This window comes from Ornithorhynchus anatinus, chromosome 2, assembly GCF_004115215.2.
Source record: "Ornithorhynchus anatinus isolate Pmale09 chromosome 2, mOrnAna1.pri.v4, whole genome shotgun sequence".
Lineage (NCBI taxonomy): Eukaryota > Metazoa > Chordata > Mammalia > Monotremata > Ornithorhynchidae > Ornithorhynchus > Ornithorhynchus anatinus.
Window position 1 is genome coordinate 145,606,240 of NC_041729.1, and position 24,379 is coordinate 145,630,618.

Genomic DNA, 24,379 nt, shown 5'->3' on the forward strand with positions numbered 1-24,379 from the left:
ATCTCCAGAAAGAGAAGGATAAAACATTTTATTAAAAACTTGAGAATAAGATTGGGTGTCGGTGTGGGGAAGGGAATTAGTAAGAAAATTCCTCCAGCCGTGTCTGCTGATGCCTTGAGATTTCAATGGAAAGTAAAGTTGCTCAACTTAAGGCATCATCAACATCAGGTCTCGTGTCAGGTGAGGAAGCCCAGATGAATGATTGCACTGCCGTAATGTTTATATGTAGCAAGTTAAATGCAGGGTAGAGACTAGTCTTCCCTCTGAATTTTAAGATGTTAAACACAGTTTGAATCCCATTATTTTAACCTAGCATCAGCTGTATTTACTTACATAATGGCCCCACTTTTGCCTAATCTTTGCAACCCAAAAACAGAAGAGGGATTATTGCGTGGGGAGTTAACTTGAGCAATACATGGGCAGGAGGGAAAGAAAAAAGAGAAGAAAGAAAATAGGAGGAAAGGGAGGAAGTAGAAAGAGGAAGTTGTGAGGGCATTTTGAGACTGTTTCCCTTACTTCAGTTGCTCTCCCAAGTGTCCTCAATAAATTAATTGTCCCCCCCTTTCCCACTTCCTTCCCCAATGCTCCCATGAAGTTCCCAGTTAAGAAACTCCTCAGCACAAGCCTGTATGTAAGGTGTTTTGACTCAACTACTTTTTTTTTTTTAAGGTATTTATTAAGCTCTTATTACGTGCCGAGCACTGGGGTAGATCCAAGCTAATCAGGTTGGACACAGTCCCTGTCCCACATGGGGCTCACAGTCTTCATCCTCATTTTACAGATGAAGTGACTGAGGCCCAGAGAAGTGAAGTGACTTGCCCAAGGTCACAGAGCAGATACGTGGTGGAGCTGACAGACACGTGGTGGAGCTGAGATTAGAATCCAGGACCTTCTGACTCCCAAGCCCACTCTCTAGCCACTAGGCCAGGCTTGCATAAGCACATATCGAAGAAAAAACTACCATGGGACAAGCCTGTATCCACTGCCTTAGCACCTTCTGACCCTTCTCCTCTTCCTAATAATAATAATCATAATAGTATTTGTTAAGTGCCGGCTCTGTGTCAAGCACTGAGGGCAGATTCAAGATAAACAGGTCCTCACACAAGGCTCCTATGTATGTAGGAGGGAGAACAGGCATCGAATCTCCATTTAATAGTTGAGGAAACAGGAACAGAGAAATGAAGTGACTTGCCCCTGATCCCAAGGCAGTCAACTGGTGGAACCAGAATTAGAACCCACATCCTCTGACTCCCAGGCCCGTGCTCTTTCCACTAGGCTATGCTGCTTCTCCTACTCTTCTCCTTTTCCTGCCCTAGCATGCACCGCTGTCATGGTTTACCAAAATCATCTTTTAATTCCTCCACAAAATCATCAGGGGGTCAGAAAATTGTGTGGCGGATACAATTACACAGGTAAATATAGTATTGTGTTCCTTAAAAGCACTAAAGATTCTCTTTCTTCTCCATCGTGGAGGAACAGAGATCATCTCTGCCAGCTTTGGAAATAGGCAGTGCTCGGGATCAAATGGGAATTGTGTAGCGGACTTTAGTGGACTTGAACATCCTCAGCCTGGGTGTGTTATTCCCTGGTTTTCCTTCTTTCACTCTCCCTTTTTATTTGCATAAATCTGTGTCTGGGGGGAACTGTCCATGAATTTGTAGAAACCAATTCGTAGTGTGTTCTCTGAAGAAAAACAGGGAGGGGCTGGAAAAAGTGGGTGGAGCTTACCAATTCTTGTAAACTATATACAAAGAAACACTACATCGTCATTTCTGTATTTTTATTTTCTTAGTAAGAAAAAAAAATCAACCCCTGAATTTTTTGATCTGGTTAGCACTGGTTTGGTATGCTGTTTTGAAGGGTGTGTTCACAGATGGATTGGGCGAAATTGCCGTCAATTAGAATGCAGTGGTGATTTCTCTGAGTTGGCACCACCTTTAGCTGATCCGGGAGAATGTAAGCGGTGCCATTACTTTGTCAGGCTTGTGATCAATTCAGCCATTTTTCGCCTCTGCCTGTGGCATTAATTAATGAATGATGGCATTTGTCAAGCGCTTGCTATGTGTCAAGCACTGTTCTAAGCGGCGGGGTAGATGCAGGCTCATCAGGTTGGATACAGTCCCTTATCCCACATGAGATTCACAGTCTTAATTCCCATTTTATAGAGGAGGTGACTGAGGCACAGAGAAGTGAAGTGACTTGCCTGGGGCCACACAGCAGACAAGTGGAAGAGCCAGGATTAGAACCCAGGTCCTTCTGACTCCCAGGCCCGTACTCTATTCACTAGGCTATGCAAATTTGGAGCAATATGTGTGTTGGCCCCTCTTTGGCATTAATCTAGCATTCCCAATTTTCCCCTCTGCCCTCCCCTAGTAACTCATTTTGGTCTTCTCACCCATGAATTTATCCAAGCCCCTCTTGACCCTGAGATATTTTCCACTTGCATGGCTTCTTGCTGCAACACAATTCACCAACTAACCACCTCCTGAGTGAAGGAATGTTTCCTTTCACTTGTTTTGAACCTCTCACCTTCAAGTTTCAAAGAGTGTCCCCCTATCATGGCTCTGTGGGATATGGTGAGCTGTTCGGTCTTGAGTCTGTCCACCCCCTCGGTTTTGCAAACCATGCAGAGTTTAACTTGCGCATTCCTCGACAGAAAGAGAAATTGGATAATCCAGTTGAACATATACTCTATTGTGGGACCCTAAAATCACGATTTGCCCAAGAATGGTGTCTGTATAGTAAATGAGTGTTCTTTCATTCATTCAGTAGTATTTATGAGCACTTACTGTGTGCAAAGCAATTCCGGAGTGATTCTAGTCAAATATTGAAATCCTTTAAACCAAAAAAGCAAACTCATACACTGTAAAAAAAAAATTAGAACTAATGGGAAAAGATTCTGAGAAAATGAAAGCTTCCTCTCAGGGCAGAGGAAACGAGTACAGAAACCTCACTTGTTTAGAAATGAATATGACGATCCCCACAGGTGAAAGTCAGTCTGTTGACTTTCCTAAAGTCTCTATAAATCATATACCAAAAGGAGCAAAGATTCCCCCAAGCGTTTGCTTACAAATACAATCCACATTTCCGTCTTTCATCACCTTCAACACAGTCGCAGCTAATTTACCATGACCCAAGGGGGCTTAAAATGACAGATCGTTTCCCTTCTGAAATTCATCTTTTCTGTCTCTCAGTGTTTCCTTTCTCCAATATCTTCTCCCCCACAAATCTCTCCCCCCATTTCTTCCTCACCTCCCCACTCCTTGTCCGGGAAATTGTCGAATGCGTAGGATTCACTGCTCAAAAGTCTAAAAGCCTCAAATGATTTGTGTACTTAATTTCAACGTTTGAGATTTACAAACAGACAGGTTGAATTTTGGCCTCATTCTGTAGCCCATCTCAAATGATTCTATCCGGGTTCTTAAAAAATTACCCAGTGGAAATGCCAAGAGCCTCTCCCTTGTACTGGACACAAAGCGATGCCATTTTGTATGAAAGCAATAATAGGCTTCAGGGCCTGCTGTCATGGGGAAATACACTGTCTTGAAGGCCATTGTCCTCAAAGAATAATGTCCATCTCTCACTCTTGCCTTGAGTCGCAGCTTGGGATATTGCACTTGCAATTGATTTCACTCTGAGGAACCATTCTGCACAAAATAATTCTTCGTCACAGATATGGTCACTGAAAGAAATATTCAACCTTTGCATGAAACCTTTTGATTGTAGCTTAATCTAGTTATTTTTAGGGGCTCTAGTAAGATTGAAACTATAGCATCACATAGAATCCAAGCATCCTCTTTACTAGACTTTCAGACCGTAGATGAAAAATGCACTTATCTAAAGGAGCCAACCATATAAAAACAAAACATTTTTTCCATTGAGTAGGAAATCTTTATTAGGATTCCAAATAAAGAAAGCTGATTATTTTTACCAGAATTGGATTTCATTAATAGTGTACTGCTTCTTCCCATCTAGATTGTAAGCTCGTTATGGGTGGGGAATGTGTCTGAGAATTTGGTTGTATTCTCCCAAGTGCATAGTACACTGTTCTGCCGTCACGATTGCTCAGTAAATACCACTGATTGATTGATTTCCCCCTTAGACAGTAACCTCCTTGAGGGCAGGGATCATTTCTACCAACTCTATTGTATTTTACTTCCTTATATGTTTAGTACAATGCTCTACAGACAGGAAGCACTCAATAAGTCCTATTGACCGATTGATGAATCGTCTGAGCTACCTGAATTTTAGAAGAGGTTACGAATTCTATGTTGCCAAAGGATGGTTGAAATGTCAAAGATGACTTGAGAAATGATTTTCCATTTGGAAATCATTCAGTCAGTGCCCAAGTTTGGATTTTTTTTTCCCATTTTGACGTACGGTGGCCTTTTAAGAATCTCACAAAAATGGGACTTTGGGTTTTCTGTATGAGTTCACCTGCTTATGTTGCTCTGCTATCTGAGTTTTCTAGTACTTAGCCCTAACTCCGCTACGGTGTCACTTACTGAGGCACATCTGATATTATAAAAAGTTAGCAAAACGAAATAAGCTCCAGCAGAGAGGGAGTTTTCAATCAATCAGTCGTATTTATTGAGCTCTTACTGTGTGCAGAGCACTGTACTGAACGCTTGGGAGAGTATATGATAATAGAGTTGGTAAGCCCGTTCCCTGCCCACAACAGTCTAGAGGGGGAGACTGACATTAATATAAATAAATAAATGATCGATATGTACGTAAGCGCTGTGGGGCCGAGGGAGGGATGAAGAAAGGGAACAAATCCGAGTGCGAGCCGACCTCTTTGTTAAAGCACAGAGAAGAGTATCGAGGAGAAATACTAGAGTTGGCTTATTGTTATGGAGTTAAAACCTGTTAAGTGATCTAAGATTATAATAGCACATCTTAGTTATAAGCTCATTGTTGTGAATAAGACAGTGTCTTAAACTGTCTCTCAATGTTGTCCTCTTCGTGAATGTATTGTTATAGAGGAGAGGAAAGTGATTTATTCCGATCCTTGGGACTGTATTAGTGAATTGACAGTCATATTATTAATTCAGTGTTGCCCAGTTTCAATAGAGTATGGCACAATAAACTTGAATTTTAGGGAATCAATTTTGATTTTCAGATGAATCCTAATTCCTAATATCCAGCCGCCCAAAGGGATCACTATTCCAGGTTTAAAGAGTATGTAGGTAGAGATATATATGAGATATATATATATATTATAGACAATTAGAATGTGTTCAATTTTGAAGAACTTTTTGGAAACATTTATATAGCTATCAGCGAGCCAGAGGTGATCACGGGTCCTCCATCCAGAAATGTAATGGAAATTATCGACATTGGGTATCATCACTATTCCTACAAAATCATGTGCATAACGGTTTACTTAGCCGTGCACTACTGATGCATTTCTATCTGCCTTTGTACATAGCAGAGCATAGCATCACTTCTTTGTGGAGAGAAGTGATAATAATAATTAGAGTTTGTGAATAATTAGTGATTGATGAAGCCCTTATTAGGTGCCAACACTGTTCTAAGTGCTGGGGTAGATACAGAATAATCAGGTCAGACATACAGTAGGCAACAAGGACAAATATTTCCATCTTAGTCTGTGAGCTGTAGGAGAGAGTGGATTATCTTGGATCTACCCCAGCGCGGTGCCTGGCACCAATTAGAGCTTAACCAATACACTAGTTATCGTTCTTGTTATTATAATAATCATTAAAGGCAAGTTCTGCTAACGACGAGGTCAGAGCAATCTCTGGCCTCAGTTGCCTCTGCCATCGGTGATTATATCCGCTTCTTCTTACTCTTTCTCGTTAAAGGGAGCACGTTCTTTTCATCCAGGACAAAGGCCTGAGATGTGGAAGCTGAAAAGTGTAGTTGATTTCCAGACCCATGAGACCATGAGACTTTCATGCCCTTCTCCCTAATCTCCGCCCAGATATCTGGTTGTGCCTAAAATAGAGCACCTGGTCTGCCGGGCAGTCTTAGATCCTGAATCCCGCTGGGGCCCGAATGTGGTTTTTCCTGGGTGTGGTGCACAGTTAGACCTGTTTTCTATTTCTGAAGTGAAATGACACGCAGTTGCTCTGTGAAACCAGTTTGTTTCACATAAGGCAAGGGAAAAGCAAAAGCAAATGGTGGCTGTCATCTTCTCAGATGTAGTTCGTTTTGATAGCTGTATTGGTGAACCAAAAGATTAGTGAATGTCTTGAAGAATGATACCAAAATGTACATTGTTGGTGACAGGAGTCACCAATCTATCCTCTGTTAGGGCCCACTTACTACAAAATATTATATAAATTATGCACATCGTGAGGCAGTTGGGGTATTCCCAGAGAAGAACCTCTCTTCATTGCCCAAATATTCATTCCCAGAAGTAAAATTCCCCTTGCAGAGGTATCGTTTCATTTTATCGGGGGTAAAATGGCGATGGCTATTTTTGATTAGGTGTAAATTATCTCGGCATTACCTTGATGCAGACTGTAAAGGGTGCCCATGAAAGGTCACCTCTCTTTTCAAACGATGAATGTAAAATACGTAAGATACTGTATAGATTCTGTAATATATGTATATTTTGTCATAAACCCGATTGGAGATATTGTAAGATGAAGCACTTTAATTCCCGTTAAATATTGTTTGTATCCTGTAAATAAACGCATCATTAAATCATTCTGGTTCGCTCTGTTACCGTTTCAGCCATGTTTGTCTTTTTGCTTTTCTTTTGGGATTGGGTTTCCGGTGGACCCTAGAAGGGGATCCTAATAATAATAATAATTATGGTACTTGTTAAGCACTTGATGTGTGTCAAGTATTGTTCTAAGTGCTGGATGTTATCGTGGATGACAATCGCTAGAGGGGTGAATCAGGGGAAAGCTGCTTCTCTTCCAGCAAAAAGAAATCATTCATTCATTCAATCGTATTTACTGAGCACTTACTATGAGCAGAGCACTCCATTGAGCACTTGGGAAAACACAACTAAAAACAATGATATTCCCTGCCCCCAACGAGCTTACAGTCTAGAAAAGGGGAGACAGATATCAATACAAATACATAAAATTAGAGATACGTACGTAAGCGGTGTGGGGCCGAGGGGGGAAGAGCAAAGGGAGCAAGTCAGGGCAACATTGAAGGGAGTGGGAGATGAAAAGTGGGGCTTAGTCTGGGAAGGCCTCTTGGAGGAGATGGGCTTTCAGTAATGATTTGAAGGGGGCAAGAGTCACTGTCAGTCTAGGCCAGAGGCAGGACGTGGGCCAGAGGTCGGAAGCGAGGCAGGCAAGGACGAGGCCCAGTAGGAAGGTTAGCGGCACCGAAGGAGCGAAGTGTGAGAGCTGGGTTGGAGAAGGAGAGACGTGAGGTGAGGTAGGAAGGGGCAAAGCGATGGACTGCTTTAAAGTCAAAGGTGAGGAGTTTTTGTTTACAGAGGTGGTCGGTCAATAATATTTATTAAACGCTACCTGCATGCAGAGCACTGTACTAAGTGCTTGGGAGAATACAATACAGCAATAAAGAGAAACAGTCCCTGCCCACAATGAGCCTACAGTCTGGAAGGGACTGTAGGCCCCTTGTTACACTGTAGACCGGCCTTACCATGGTACCCTGAAACATTCAAACTCCAGGGACTGTACCTCACTTCTTGCACCTAGAAAGTTGGAAAAGCGTAGTGGCCAAATGGAAAGAACACAGGCCTGGAAGTTCAGAGCGCCTGATGGATTATTTCACACTTACTAAAGCGGCATGGCCTAGTGGCTAGAGCACAGACATGGGAGTCTGAAGGACCTGGGTTCCAATCCCCGCTCCACCACTTGTCCGTTTTGTGACCTGGGGCAGTCGCTTCACTTCTCTGGGCCTCAGTTCCCTCATCTGTAAAATGGGGATTAAGACTGTAGGCCCCATGTGGGACATGGACTGTGTCCAATCTGATCAGGATGCATCTACACCAGCGCTTAGAACAGTGCTAGACACATAATAAGCGCTCAACAAATAAAATCATTATTATTGTTATTGGAAGAGTACAACACAACAGAGTTCAATTAATCAACCAATCGTATATTTTGAGCGCTTACCATGTGCAGGGCCCTGTACTGAGTGTTTGAGAGAGTATAACACAGTGTAACTTACAGTCCAGAGAAGGAGCTTACAGTCCAGAGTTAGTAGACACATTTCCTTTCCGCCGAGAATTTACAATCTAGAGGGGCGATGGGTTCTAATCCCACCTCCACCACTTGCCTGCTGAATGACCTTGAACAAGTTACTTAACTTCTCTGTGCCTTGATTGCCTAATTTGTAAAATGGAGGTTAAACAACTGTTCTCCTTCCTCTTAGATTGATTGTGTGGAATAATAATAATGATAATGATGATGGTATTTGTTAAGCCCTTACTATGTGCCAAGCACTGTTCTAAGCACTGGAGTAGCTACAACAAAATCAGGTTGTCCCACGTGGGACTCACAGTCTTCATCCCCATTTTACAGATGAGATAACTGAGACACAGAGAAAGTAAGTGATGTCCAATCTGCCCTGACCAATTTTTTTTTTTTAATTGGATCAGATTTTAGAAAAAAATTGCAATTGAAAACTGCTGAATAACTTCCAGGCAAATGCTCTGAATGGCAAATCTGGTATCTGGACTACTTTCTTTCAGAAAGACTAACTTTTCCAGATTTGATTTAAGCAGCGTGGCTCAGTGGAAAGAGCACGGATTTAAGAGTCAGAGATCATGGGTTCTAATCCTGGCTCCGCCACCTGTCAGCTGTGTGACTGTGTTGTCCCATGTGAGGCTCACAGTCTTAATCCCCATTTTACAGATGAGGTAACTGAGGCACAGAGAAGTGAAGTGACTTGCCCACAGTCACACAGCTGACAAGTGGCAGAGCTGGGTTTCAAACCCATGACCTCTGACTCCCAAGCCCGGGCTCTTTCCACTGAGCCACGCTGTACTCGGCATAGAGTAAATGATTGAAAAATAATGCAATTATTCTTATGACTAAGTACTTGGGAAGGGTAAAATAGAGTAGGCAGACAACATTTCTGCCCTCAAAGAGCTCACAAGGAAGCAGACATTAAAATAAATACCAGCTAGGAGAAGCCGCAGAGAACAAGGCTATTTTACTTTATGGTATTTAAGTAATAATAATTATTATGGTATTTGTTAAGCACTTACTATGTGCCAGGCACTGTTCTAAGTTCTGGGTTGGATACAAGCAAATCAGGTTGGACACGGTCCCTTGACAGTCTCACCTAGAGCTCACGGTCTTGTTCTCCATTTTACAGATGAGGTAACCGAAGCCCAGAGAAGTGAAGTGACTTGCCCGAAGTCACACAGCAGGCAAGTGACAGAACTGGGATTAGAAGCCATGATCTTCTCACTCCCAGGCTTGTGCTCTATCTACTAGACTATGCTGCTTCTTATCATTTTTATGATTATTTAAGTGCTTACTATGTGTCAGGCACTGCACTAATGCTGGGGTAGATACAAGCTGATCCACGTGAGGCTCACATCTTAATCCCCATTTCACAGATGAGGGAACTGAAGCTCAGTGAAGTGACTCGCCCAAGGTCACACAGCAGCGTGCGTATACGCGTTGGGTGTTGGGGTGAGAACGAAAGTGGTTAGGAAGTAGGGATGTCAGTGCATAGGTGACAGAGAAGGAGGGAAATTAAGGTGGGGAGATGAAAATTTAGTCAGGGGAGGCTTCTCAAAAGAGAGTCAATTTCGGTAGAGCTGTGACGACTGTGTGGTCTGTCAAGGCAGAAGGAGGAGGGAGTTCTAGGCCAGATGGAGCGAGGGATCAGAGGTGAGAAAACGAGATGGAGGTTGGCGTTAGAGGAGGGAAGTGTGGGGGTTAGGCAGTCGTAGGAGATCAGTGAGGTCGAGGAGCAGCGTGGCCTAATGGATAGAGCACTGGCCTGGAGGTTAGAGGACCCCGGTTCTAATCCTGGCTCCGCCACTCATCTGCTGTGTCATTTAACTTCTCTGTGCCTCAATTACTGCATCTGTGAGATGGGGATTGAGACTGTGAGCCCCACGTAGGACATGGACTGTGTCCAGCCTGATTAGCTTGTAACTACTCCAGTGCTTAGTACAGTGCCTGGCACATAGTAAGTACTTAACAAATACCATTTAAATAAATACCATCTTGTTTTCTCACCTCTGATCCCTCACTCTATCTGGCCTAGAACTCCCTCCAGCTTCTGACTTGACAGACCACACAATCTTCATAGCTCGGCTGAAATTGAATGTCTTCCGAGAAGCCTCCCCTGACTAAGCTTTCATCTCCCTAGCTTAATTTCTCTCCTTTTGAGTCACCTATTTAAGAAAAAGAAAAAAAGTAGAAAGGGCAGACCTTTTCGAGAACCTTGAAAGTTTTTGCTTCATGAGGAGATGGATGGGCCACCGTTGGAGGGTTTTGAGGATTGGGGAGTTAGGGGCAAAACGATGTGTTAGGAAAATGATCCGGGCAGCGGAGCGAAGTGTGGAAGCGTTTAGAGTCAGGGAGGTCAGCGACGAGGCTGATGCAGTAGGGGATGGAGGATGCAGCAGTGGCTTGGACTCACATGATAGTTTGGATGAAGAGGAAGGGGAGGATGTAGACATGTGAAGATAAAATAGACAGGATTTGGCGATTGATTGAACGTGCGGGTCGAAGGAGAGAGATGAATGAGGATAATACCGAGTTTGCGGGCTTGTGAGATGAGGAGGATGGTGATATTATTATTATTATGGTATTTGTTGAAGTCTTACTATGTGCCAGGCACTGTACTAAACACTGGGGTAGATGCAAGCAAATTGAGTTGAACACAGTCCTTGTCCCGCAAAGGACTCACAATCTTCATCCCCATTTTACAGATGAGGTAAGTGAGGTACAGAGAAGTTAAGAGACTTGCCCAAGGCCATGCAGCAGACAAGTGGGGGAGCCGGAATTAGAACCCATGACCTTCTGACTCCCAGGCCGTGCTCTATCCACTACGCCATGCTGCTTCCCCTACAGTGATGGGAAAGTCAGGGAGAGGAGAAGATTTGCATGGGGAGAAAAGGAATTCTGTTTTGGGTTTGCCGAGAAATATCAAAAGAAATGACATTTATAATATGTAGCAGCTATTCGCGGGCTTATAAATGCTTCAGAAAAGTGGGGTGAAGAGAAATCAGTCGTAATTGAGCTGCAAGAGGAACGTGTGGAAAAGTTTAGTTTGGATAGGGGAAGTTAGGTTTCTATGGGTTTGTGAGTTTGACACATCTTTCATTCATTCATTCATTCAATCTGATTTATTGAACACTTACAGTGTGCAGAGCACTGTACAAAGCACTTGGGAGAGTACTGCAATTGGTATTATGAGATTGCTTTGCATTAATTTGTAGCTTTTCACTGCTGCCTTGAGAGCCATTAGATTTCAAGTCCCAAACCCAATAGGGATCAATTCATCAAACAGTGCTATTTATTGAGTGCTTACTGTGCAAAGAACACTGTTCATTCATTCATTCATTCAATCATATTTATTGAGCGCTTACTATGTGCAGAGCATGTGTATTAAGAGCTTGGAAAATACAATTCAGCAACAGATAGAGACAATTCCTACCCAACAACGGGCTCACACTCTAGAAGGGAGGAGAGGGACAACGAAACAAAACAAGTAGACAGGCGTCAATAGCATCAATATCAATAAATTGAATTATATATACACATTAATACGATAAATAGAATAATAAATATGTACAGATATTCACAAGTGCTGTGGGGAGGGGAAGGGGGTAGAGCAGAGGGAGGGAGTCGGGGCAATGGGGAGGGGAGGAGGAGCAGAGGAACAGAGACGTTCAATCTGGGAAGGCCTCCTGGAGGAGGTGAGCTCTCAGTAGGGCTTTGATGGGGGGAAGAGAGCTAGTTTGGTGGATGTGAGGAGGGAGGGCATTCCAGGACAGCAGTAGGATGTGGGCAAGGGATCGAAGGCAGGAGAGGCGTGAATGAGGCCCAGTGGGGAGGTTAGTAACTCCAGAGGAGCGGGGTGTACGTGGTAGTCTGTAGAAAGAGAGAAGAGAGGTGAGGAAGGAGGGGCCAAGGGGATGGAGAGCTTTGAAGCCAAGAGTGAGAAGTTTCTTCTCTATACGAAGGTTGATAAGCAACCACTGGAGGTTTTTGAGGAAGGGGGGTGACATGCCCAGAGTGTTTCTTTAGAAAGATAATCCAGGGAGCCGAGTGAAGTATAAACTGAAGCAGGGAAGAGAAAGGAGGATGGGAGATTAGAAAGGAGGCTGATGCAGTAATCCAGTCGGGATATGATGAGAGATTCTACCACCTAGGTAGCGGTTTGGATGGAGACGAAAGGGCGGATCTTGGCGATGTTGTGAAGGTGAGAGAAGCAGGTTTTGGTGACAAATTGGATGCGTGGGGTGAATGAGAGAGCAGAGTCAAGGATGACACCAAGGTCGTGGGTTCATGAGATGGGAAAGATGGTAGTGCCGTCCCCAGTGACGGGGAAGTCAGGGGGAGGACAGGGTTTGGGAGGGAAGACAAGGAACTCAGTCTTACATATGTTGAGTTTTAGGTGGGGGGCAGACATTCAGGTGGAGATGTCCTGAAGGAGATGTCCTGAGCCTGGAGGAAGGGGAAGAGAACAGGGGAGGAGATGTAGATTTGGGTGTCAGCTGAGAAGCAGCGTGGCTCACTGGAAAGAGCACGGGCTTTGGAGTCAGAGGTCATGGGTTCGAACCCCGGCTCTGCCACTTGCCAGCTGTGTGACTTTGGGCAAGTCACAACTTCTCGGTGCCTCAGTTCCCTCATCTGTAAAATGGGGATTAAGACTGTGAGCCCCACGTGGGACAACCTGATTTCCCTGTGTCTACCCCAGCGCTTAGAACAGTGCTTGGCACATAGCAAGCGCTTAACAAATACCAACATTATTATTATTATTATTAAGAGATGATAGTTGAAGCCGTGGGAGCGAATGAGTTCACCAAGGGAGTGAGTATAGATGGAGAACAGAAGGGGACCAAGAACTGACCTTTGAGGAACCCCTACAGTTAGGGGATGGAAGGGGGAGGAGGAGCCTGTGAAGAAAACTGAGAATGAACGGCCAGACAGGTAAGAGGTAAGAAGATGAAGTCGGTGAAGCCGAGGTTGGATAATGTTTTGAGGAGAAGGGTATGGTCAACAGTGTCAAATGCAGCTGAGAGGCCAAGGAGGGTTAGGATAGAGTAGAAGCCAATGGATTGGCAAGAAGGAGGACATTGGTGACCTTTGAGAGGGCGGTTTCAGTGGAGTGGAGAGGATGGAAGCCAGATTGGAAGGGGTCCAGGAGAGAGTTGGAGTTGAGGAATTCAAGACAGCAAGTGTAGATGACTCTCTTTAGGAGTTTGGAAAGGAAGGGTAAGAGGGGAATGGGTTGATAACTGGAAGGGGCAGCGGGGCCAAGAGAGGGTTTTTTTTAGGATTCGAGAGACGTGGGCATGTTTGAAGGCAGAGGGGAAGAAGCCACTGGAAAGTGAGAGATTGAAGATGGAAGATAAGATGGGGAGGAGGGAAAGGGTGAGAGTTTTTATAAGGTGAGCGGGAATGGGGTCTGAAGCACACACAGGTGGAGGGGGTGGCACTGGTGAGGAGGGAGGAGAGCTCCTCTGAAGCTCCTGCTGGAAAGGGTGGGAAACTTGAAGAGTGGGTCGAGAGCGGGGGTGATGGAGAAGGGGGAGGGGTGACGTTGGGGACCTCAGACCTGATGGTGTTAATTTTCCTAATGAAGTAGGTGGCCAGATCGTTGGGAATGAGGGATGGGGGAGGAGGCAGAACAGGGGGCCCGAGGAGGGAATTAAATGCCCGAAACAGCTGGACAGTGTTCTTAGAAGCAGCCTGGCCCAGTGGAAAGACCCCCGGGCCTGGGATTCAGAGGACCTGGGTTCTAATCCCTACTCTGCTCCATATCAACTGTGAAACTTGGGTAAGTCACTTAATTTCTCTGTACCTCAGTTCCCTCATTCACAAAATGGGGATTCGATCCCTGTTTTCCCTCCTACTTTATGAGTTCCGTGTGGGACCTGATTATCCTCTCCTTACCCCAGATCTTTGTACAGTGCTTGACACATAGTAAGTGCTTAGGAAAACCCACAGTTAGTATTATCACTAAGCCCTTGGAAGTGTACACTAGGATAGAGTTAGTAGCCACGTTCCTTGCCCACAAAGAGCTTACAGTCTAGAGACTGAGGGGATGAGGAAAGGTCTTGGAGGTCCTAGGTACCTCTCCTGAAAGGAAATCACAGGAAGAGGGAGAAGAGGGAGGAAGAGGTTAAATGATTCCTCCTTCTATAGAGCTGAAACTGGGCAAGATTATTTCTTTATGCCTTTAGATAACAGCTCTAAATTCTAGCTGTGGTATGAGTGGTCTGAGCTGAGAAGTGTGATTTTTGCCACCTAGGCCAAATCGAGATATAGCCTTCCTGCTTATATAGTTGTGATATTCGTTAAGCACTTATAAACACCACACTAAGCTAATGGTAATAATAATAATTATGGCACTTGTTAATCGCTTACTATGTGCCAAGCACTGTTCTAAGCACCAGGATGGATTGAAAGTAATCACTTGGACGTAGTCCCTGTCCCACAGAGGGCTCACACTCTCAATCCCCATTTTACGGAAGAGGTAACTGAGGCCCAGAGAAGTGAAGTGGCTTGCCCAAGGTCAGGCAGCAGACATGTGGCAGAGCGGGATTAGAACCCATGACCATCTGCCTCCCGGGCCCGTGCTCTATCCACCTGCTACCCAGTCCCTGACCCCCATGGAGCTCACAGTCTGAGGGAAGGGGAAAACAGGCATTCAATCCCCATTTTATAGATGAGAGAACTGAGGCACAGAGAAGCTAGTTGACTTGCCCAAGTTTATACAACAGGAAAGGGGTGGAGCTGGGATTGAAACCCAGGTCCTCTGACTCCCAGGCTCGTGCAGGATATACTGTGCCATGCCGAATGTGTCTGACCTACCAACCTCCTGCCTTTCCCCACTCCAGTCTATACTTAACTCCGCTGCCAGGATCATCTTTCTACAGAAAAGTTCAGGACATGTCACCCCCCTCCTCAAAAATCTCCAATGGTTTCCCATCTACCTAGTATCGAACAAAATCTCCTCACCACTGGCTTTAAAGCAGTCCATCAACTTGCCCCCTCCTTCCTCACCTCGCTTCTCTCCTTTTACAGCCCTGTCCGCACACTCCGCTTCTCGGGTGCTGCTAACCTCCTCACTCTGCCTCCATCTCTCTTTCTCACCGCTGACCCAAGTCCTACCTCTGACCTTTACGCCCTCCCTCCTCCAATCTACCAGACAATGACTCTTACCTGCTTCAAAGCCTTACTGAAGGCACATCTCTTCCAAGAGGCCTTCCCGAACTAAGGCCCATTTTTCCTTAACTCCCACTCCCTTCTGTGTTTCCCTTTGCTCTTTCCCCCTCCTCTCTACCCACAGCACTTATGTCCCTATCTATCATTTTATTTATTTATATTGACGTCTATTTATATAGATGTCAGTCTCCATCCCTCTAGACTGTGAGCTCACTGTGGGCAGGAATTGTCACTCTTTATTGCTATATTGAACTCCTCCAAGTGCTTAGTTCAGTGCTCCGCACACAGTAAGTACTTAATACATACAACTGAGTGAATGAATGTTGATTGTTGTATTGTACTCTCCCAAGCACACAGTACAGTGCTCTGCCCACAGTAAGCACTCAATAAATACAACTGAATGATTACATGGCTCTCACACCGCCAGTTCACTTTAAGTACTCACAACCCCCCTTAGCATAAATTATCATCATTACCTCATCGCTATTATTACATTTGTTAAATACCAAGTGCCATATTAAATAATCAGATTGGACACAGTCCCTGTCCCACATGGGGCTCTCGGTCTAAGGGAGAACAGGTTTTTACTCCCCATTTTGCATCTGAGAAAATTGAGGCCTGACAAGTTAAATGACCTACCTGAGGTCACACAGCAGGCAAGAAACAGGCTGACACACTCTATTATTTAAGCACCGATTCATGTGCTCATTGTAATTTGTCTTAGTGACTGTTTTCCCCACTGGATTGTAAGTACCTTGAGGGCAGGAATTGGGTTTACTCATTCTTCTGTACTTTTCCAAGCACCTAGTGCAGTGTTCTTATGCAGCAGATGCTCAGCAAATATTACTGAGTTTGTAAGAAGAAGAAAAATCCAGGAAATGGAAAAAGGCTCATAGACTCTCCCTTACTCCATTTTATCCTTATACATTCGTTGTGGGCAGGGAACGTGTCTATCAACTCTGTAGAGCAACACGGCCTAGTGGATAGAGGCCGGACCTGGGAGTCAGAAGGACCTGGGTTCTAATCTTGCCTCTGCCACTTGTCTGCTGTGTCACCTTGGGCAGATCACTTCACTTCTCAGTTCCTCATCTGGAAAATGGAGATTATGATTATAAGCCCCATGTGGGATACGCACTGTGTCCAACTTGATTTGCATGGATCTACCCCAGTGCTTAGAACAATGCCTGGCACATAGTAAGTGCCTGGCGCTTAACAAATACCGTGAAAAGTTCAGAGTACAATGCTCTACACAGCAAGTGGTCATTGAATCCCACTGATTGATTGTTTTATAGGATTATTATTATATTATATATTGTTACATTATATTAATAATAATAATTGTGGTATTTGTTACGTGCTTACTATGGGCCATACACTGTACTAAGTACTGGGGTCGATACAAGGTAATCTGGTTGGTCAGAGTCCCTGTCCCACATGGGGCTCACAGAATTACTCCCCATTTTACAGATGAGGTAACTGAGGTCCAGAGGAGTGAAGAGACTTGCCCTAGGTCACACAGCCAACAGTGGCTGTTGAGTCTCACCCCTCAGCATCATTACCCCTCACTCCACCCATCGTGTCCCTCCCTGCTTCCCTTTTCTTTTTCCTCTTCCTCCTCTTCCTCCCAGGCTGACCCTAAACCCAGAATATTCCACCCTTGCTGACTTGCTCAATTTGGCTTGGCCAAGACCAATAGTGGGATGGAAAGCCAACTTCAAAAAATGGTCTAATGGCAATCTCAACCTTCACCTCAAAAGAGAGAAGCAGAGTTGGCTAGGGGCCAGAGCACTGGATTAGAAATCTAATCCCGGCACTACCACTTATCTGCCGGGTGACCTTGGTCAAGTCACTTGACTTCTCTGGGCCTCAGTTACCACATTGGTAAAATGAACTTCACGTGGGACACGGACTGTGTCCAACTTGATTAGTTTGTATCTATCCCAGCTCTTAGTACAAAATCTGGCACAATAGTAAGTCCTAAACAAATGCCATTAAATAAAACAATTCTCAGTGGGTTCATGCAGTTACGTGGCCTCAGTTGAAAAGAATTGGTTGGACACGAGACCAACAGGTGATTTGGGACTCTGTGGTCAAAAAGGAAGTATCTGGCCTTGGGCCACTGGTGTGCGAGGTGAGAGACAATATTAAGGGTGGCCTCAAAGTGTGAAGCTTGGGAGGATTGGAGCTTTACACTGAGTCGAAATCCGGACCTAACCTGGTCCAAACCAAACGGTATTTGGTATTTGTTAAGCGCTTACTGTGTGCCAAGCACTGTACTAAGCACTGGGGTAGATATAAGCTAAGCGGGTTGGACACAGGCCCTGTCCCACATGGGGCTCACACTCTTAATCCCCATTTTACATATGAGGGAATGGAGGCACAGAGTAGCGAAGTGACTTGCCCATCGTCAGGAAGCAGACGAGCGGAAGAGCCGGGATTAGAACCCGGATCCTTCCAACTCCTGGGCACGTGCTCAGTCCACTAGAACATGCTGCTTCTCAAATCTAGTGAATAAGGGGCTAGGTTCACCAGAAACCCCATCAACCTAGGTGGATCGGGGTTCACAAGGGATTTCTCAAAATTGCAGAAGAGGAAGAAGGAAACCCAAGAAAAATTAGAATCGGGGTTGAAAAGAGCAGATAATTAAGCAGACGTTTATATCAATATGTATCACCCCTTCTAGACTGTAAGCTCGCTGTTGACAGGGAATGTGTCTATTTACTGTTATATTGTACTCTCCCAAGATCTTAGTACATTGCTCTGCACACAGTAAGCACTCAATAAATATGACTGACTGAAGGTTTTCCCAAGAAGAGAGGTAACTAGAGGAAAGGAACTTGAGGCAAGAGGAATCTCAGAAGCAGATGAGAGCAGGAATGACGATGGAGAGGAAGGCTAGAAGTGCTGATAACACGGAGTTGTGTATCGTGGGGGAGCATGCGGACTCAGAAGCGCTCTGGCATGTCACCCCCCTCCTCCAAAATCTCCAGTGGTTGCCTATCAACCTCTGTATTAAGCAAAAACTCGTCACTCTTGGCTTCAAAGCTGTTCCTCCCCTTGCCCCCTCCTACCTCACTTCCCTTCTCTCCTTCTCCAGCCCAGCCCGCACACTCCGCTCCTCTGCCGCCGCTCACCTCTTCACTGGGCCTCCATCTCCCTTGTCTCTCCGCTGACCCCCCGGCCCACGTCTTGCCTCTGGCCTGGAACGCCCTCCCTCCTCACTCTTCCCCTCTTCAAAGCCCTACAGAGAGCTCACCTCCTCCAGGAGGCCTTCCCAGACTGAGCCCCCCCTTTCCTCTGCTGCTCCTCCCCTCTCCAGCGCCCCAACTCCCTCCCTCTGCTCTACCCCCTTCCCCACCCCACAGCACTTGTATATATTTGTACATATTTATCATTCTATTAATTTTATTAATGATGTGTGTATATCTATAATTCTATCTATTTGGATGTTATAGATGCCTGCCTACTTTTTTTTGTTGTTGTCTGTCGCCCCCTTGTAGACTGTGAGCCCGTTGTTGGGTAGGGATTGTCTCTATCTGTTGCCGAATTGTACTTTCCCAGAGCTTAGTCCAGTGCTCTGCACACAGTAAGCGCTCAATAAATACGACAATGAATGAGTGAATGAATAAACTATGTCTAAGGCAGCGAGGGAAATTGTACTTCGGCATGCGTACCCTGAAAGAGAAGGTATGGAAGATCAAAAGGAAAAGACACAGTGAAAGAAGGGAGACAAAATTCCAACATAGATGGCAATCAAAGTGATTTGATGCTAGTATACTGATGTTTTAAACTCAGGCAGGGCACCGTGTCTACTTCACAGTACTCTCCCAAGCACTTAGTACAGCGCTCTGCCCACAGAAGGTGCTCAGTATATCTGTTTACTTGTTTTGATGTCCGTCTCCCCCGTCTGGACTGCGAGGTCGTTGTGGGCAGGGATGGTCTGTTGCTGAATTGTACTTTCCAAGTGCTTAGTACAGTGCTCTGCACATAGTAAGCGTTCAATAAGTACTACTGAATGAATGAATTGTACTTCCCAAGCGCTTAGTACAGTGCTTTGCATACAGTAAACGCTCTAAATACGATCGAATGAATACTACTGGTCGGTTGGCTGATTTGAGCTTGTTAAGGGGATCTCTGTAGTTAGAGGTTCGAATTCAGGGTATCTTGCTTTATTTAATTTACCTTTTTTTTGGTAATATTTCTGAAACGCTTATTTGTGCCAAGCACTGTTCTAAGTGCTGGATAGATACAAGGTAATGGAGGGTTGGACACAGTCCATGTCTCACATGGACGCACAGTCTTAATTCCTGTCGTACAGATGAGGTAACTGAAGCACAGAGAAATTAAGTAATAATAATAATAATTTGGTATTAATTAAGCGCTCACTATGTACAGAGCACTGCTTTAAGCGCTGGGGGAGATACAGGCTAATCAGTCTGTATCAGTCCCACATGAGGCGCACAGTCTTAATCCCCATTTTACAGATGAGGTAACTGAGGCACAGAGGAGTTAAGTGACTTGCCCAAAGTCACACAGCAGGCAAATGGCGAGCAGGGATTAGAACCCAGGTCCTTTCTGTCTCCCAGGCCTGGTCTCTAGCCACTCTGCCTCACGCTGCTTCCCAGGCTGTTCTCCTGGGACCCAGGCTAGCCGGCCTTCCAGATCCTTCCGTCCATCAATCAGTGGTATCTATCGAGTGCTTATTGAGTAGAGAGTACTGTCCTGAGAGCTTGGGAGAGAATAATAAAATAGAGTGGGTAGACATGATCCCTGCCCATAAGGAGGAGTTGTAAAAGTGTAATAATAATAATAATAATAATAATGGTATTTGTTAAGCACTTACTATGTGCCAGGCACTCTGCTAAGCACTGGGGTGGATACCAGCAAATAGGTTTGGACACAGTCCCTGTCCTATGTGGGGCTCACAGTCTCAATCTCCATTTTACAGATGAGGTAAATGAGGCCCAGAGAAGTAAAGTGGCTTGCCCAAGGTCACACAGCGGACAAGTGGCGGAGGTGGGATTAGAACCCATACCCTTTTAATAATAATAATATTAATGTCGGTATTTGTTAAGCGCTTACTGTGTGCACAGCACTGTTCTAAGCCCTGGGGGAGATACAGGGGAATCAGGTTGTCCCATGTGAGGCTCACAGTCTTCATCCTCATTTTACAGATGAGGTAACTGAGGCATAGAGAAGTGAAGTGACTTGCCCACAGTCACACAGCTGACACGTGGCAGAGCCGGGATTGGAAGCCATGACTTCTGACTCCCAAGCCTGGGCTCTTTCCACTGAGCCACACTGCTTCTCTCTTCTTTTGACTCCCAGGCCCAGGCTCCATCCATTAGGCCACGTTAGTGATAGTAGAGTTTGGGAGTTTACAGTCTACAGGAGGAGACAGACCCAAAATAAATGGCAGGAAGAGGAAGCAACCGAGCATAAAGAGATCAGTTAATCAGTGGTATTTACTGAGTGCCTACTGTGTGCAGAGCACTGTACCGAACACTTGGGAGAGTACAATACAGCAGTGCAACAGATATATTCCCGGCACACAGTGTGCTTACATGTACATAGATGCCAGGAGGGGTAAAGTCCCCGATTAGACCGTAAGCCCGTCAAAGGGCAGGGACCGTCTCTATCTGTTACCGACTTGTTCATTCTAAGCGCTTAGTACAGTGCTCTGCACATAGTAAGCGCTCAATAAATACTATTGAATGAACGAATGAATGAATAAAGGGGGAATTTTCAAGTGCCTGAGTGATGCAGAAATGCCAAAGTGGTGGTAGGAAGAAAAACAGGGTGGGGAGATGAGAGATTAATCAGAGAAGACCGCCTGGAGGAGGTGTGATTTGAGAAGGGCCTTATAGATGGGGAGATCAGTAGGGTGCCCGATAGGAAAGGGGAGGGAGTTCCCACAGAGTAGATGTGACTTACAGAGTAGATTTCAGAGAAGCAGCGTGGCTCAGTGGATAGAGCACGGACTTGGGAGTCAGAAGTCATGGGTTCTAATCCCGCTCTGCCACTTGTCAGCTATGTGACTCTGGGCAAGTTACTTAGCTTCTCTGGCCCTCATTTCTCTCATCTGTAAAATGAGGATGAAGACCGTGAGCCTCATGAGGGACAACGTGATCGCCCCAGCGCTTAGAACAGTGCTTTGCACATAGTAAACGCTCAACAAATACCAACGTTATTATTATTATGTTGAGGCAAAATCAATCAATCGATCATATTTATTTAGTGCTTACTGTGCGCAGAGCATGGTACTAAGTGCTTGAGTCAGAACTGAGTCATAACGAGAAGCAGCATGGCCCAGTGGATAGAGCCCGGGCCTGGGAGTCAGAGGGACCTGAGTTCTTATCCCGGCTCCACCACTCGTCTGCTGTGTGACCTTGGACAAGTCACTTTACTCTTCTGTGCCTCAGTTACCTCGTTTGTAAAGTGGGGTTTAAGACCGTGGGTCAGGGACTGTGTCTAACCTATCTTCTCCAGTGCTTAGGAAGGTGAATGGCACATAGTAAGCGCATAACAAATATCCATTAAAAAAAGCCAAGTTAAATAAGAGGTAACACTGAGCATCGTTCTCATCCATAACAAATATGGCACACATAATAATAATAATAATAATTGTGGCATTTATAAAGCACTTACTATGTGCCGGGCACTGTAATAATAATGCTGGTATTTGTTAAGCGCTTACTATGTGCTGAGCACTGTTCTAAGCGCTGGGGTAAACCCAGGGGAATCATGTTGTCCCACGTGGGGCTCACAGTCTTAATCCCCATTTTACAGATGGGGTAACTGAGGCAGCGAGAAGTGAAGTGACTTGCTCAAAGTCACACAGCTGACAAGTGGCCGAGCCAGGATTCGAACCCATGACCTCTGACTCCCAAGCCCGGGCTCTTTCCACTGAGCCACGCTGCTTCTCTAAGTGTACTTAGTGGTGGGGTGGATATAGCTAATTTGGGGTGAACACAGTCACTGTCCCATTTGGGACTCAAAGTCTTATTTCAGCGTGGTTTAGTGGATAGAGCATGGACCTGTCTGTGTGACTTGGGCAAGTCACTTCACCTCTCTGTGCCTCAGTTACCTCATCTGTAACACAGGGATTAAGCTTGTGAGCCCCACGTGGGACAGGGACTGCGTCCAACCTGCTTAACTTGTAACTTGGTCGTGGGTTCTCATCTCGGCTCCACCACTTATCAGCTGTGTGACCTTGGGCAAGTCACTCAACTTCACTGTGCCTCAGTTATCTCATCTGTAAAAATGGGGATTCAAAAATGTGAGCCCCACGTGGGACAATCTGATTACCCAGTGTCTACCCCAGTGCTTACAACAGTGCTCTGCACATAGTAAGCGATGAACAGATACCATAATTATTATTATTATTATTACTTCGGGCAAGTCACTTAATTTCTCTGTGCCTCAGTTACCTCATCTGTAAAATGGGAATTAAAACTGTGAGCCCCACGTGGGACAACCTGATTACCTTGCATCTAGTCCAGCGCTAAGAACAGTGTTTGGCACAAAGTAAGTGCTTAACAAGTACCATAATTATCATTAATCTTCAGTCCTTTGGGGGCCCCTACTACAAAGAATGGGGTTCCAGGGCTGGCTTGCCCCAAGGGTGCAGGGATGGCCTCAGGATTTGGAGAATATTCATTTAATCGTTCAATTAAATCATATTTATTGAGCGATTACTGTGTGCGAAGCGCTGTACTGAGCATTTGGGAGAGTGCAAGACAGCAGTGTAACAGAAACATTAGAATTTAGGAAGCCACCAGGGAAGGCGCTCTCTGTCTTAAAAGACAGAGGAGCAGGATGGTCTAGTGGCAAGAGCCCAGGCTTGGGAGTCAGAGGTCGTGGGTTCTAATCCTGACTCCGCCGCTTGTCTCCTCCTTGGGCAGGTCACTTAACTTCTCTGTGCCTCAGTTACCTCATCAGTAAAATGGGCATTGAGACTGTGAGCCCCACGTGGGACAAACCGAGCACCTCGCATTTACCCCAGTGCTTAGAACAGTGCTTGGCACAGAGTAGGCGCTTAGCAAATATCATCATCATTATTATTAAGAGCGTCGGTCCCAGGAACGGATGGGATTTTAACATTCCCACTTCCCTCTTTCACCTCCTCCTATAAGTCGACTTGAAAAACCGGGGGAGGGTAGGTCGTCAGACCTGCTTGTCTCAAGGTTACATGAGGAGAAGCAGCGTGGCTCAGTGGAAAGAGCACGGGCTTGGGAGTCAGAGGTCATGGGTTCGAATTCCAGCATTGGGCAAGTCACTTCACTTCTCTGTGCCTCAGTTAATAATAATAATAATAATGTTGGTATTTGTTAAGCGCTTACTATGTGCCGAGCACTGTTCTAAGCGCTGGGGTAGACATAGGGGAATCAGGTTGTCCCACATGGGGCTCACAGTCTTAATCCCCATTTTACAGATGAGGGAACTGAGGCACAGAGAAGTTAAGTGACTTGCCCACAGCCACACAGCTGACAAGTGGCAGAGCTGGGATTTGAACTCATGAACCCTGACTCCAAAGCCCGTGCTCTTTCCACTGAGCCACGCTGCTTCTTTCTCAGTTACCTCATCTGTAAAATGGGGATGAAGACCGTGAGCCTCACGTGGGACAACCTGATTACCCTGTATCTACCCCAGCGCTTAGAACGGCGCTCTGCACATAGTAAGCGCTTAACAAATACCAACATTATTATTATTATAAAACAGGTTTCTCCCGCTGCCTCTGGGAGGGTTAATTGCCGGCAACATCATTTTCCGGTGGCAGATTTATTAGCGTTGTTCATAGGCATTAAGTTAGCCCATCCCTAATGGTCAATGAGCTCATTCTAAAGTGCATCAACCCACAGGATTTTTATCTCCATTTGGAAGGGAGATATGAGAACGATGGTTTATGTCATTTAAGGAGAGGGATTCAGGTAGGAGCTCCATTTAAAACCACTCCTTTATTTTTCTTCTCTTTTTAAATCACAGAATAAGGTGAGGCATTGTGTGTGGGAGTGAGCTAAGGACAGAAGGAAAGAGCACGGGCTTTGGAGTCAGGGCTC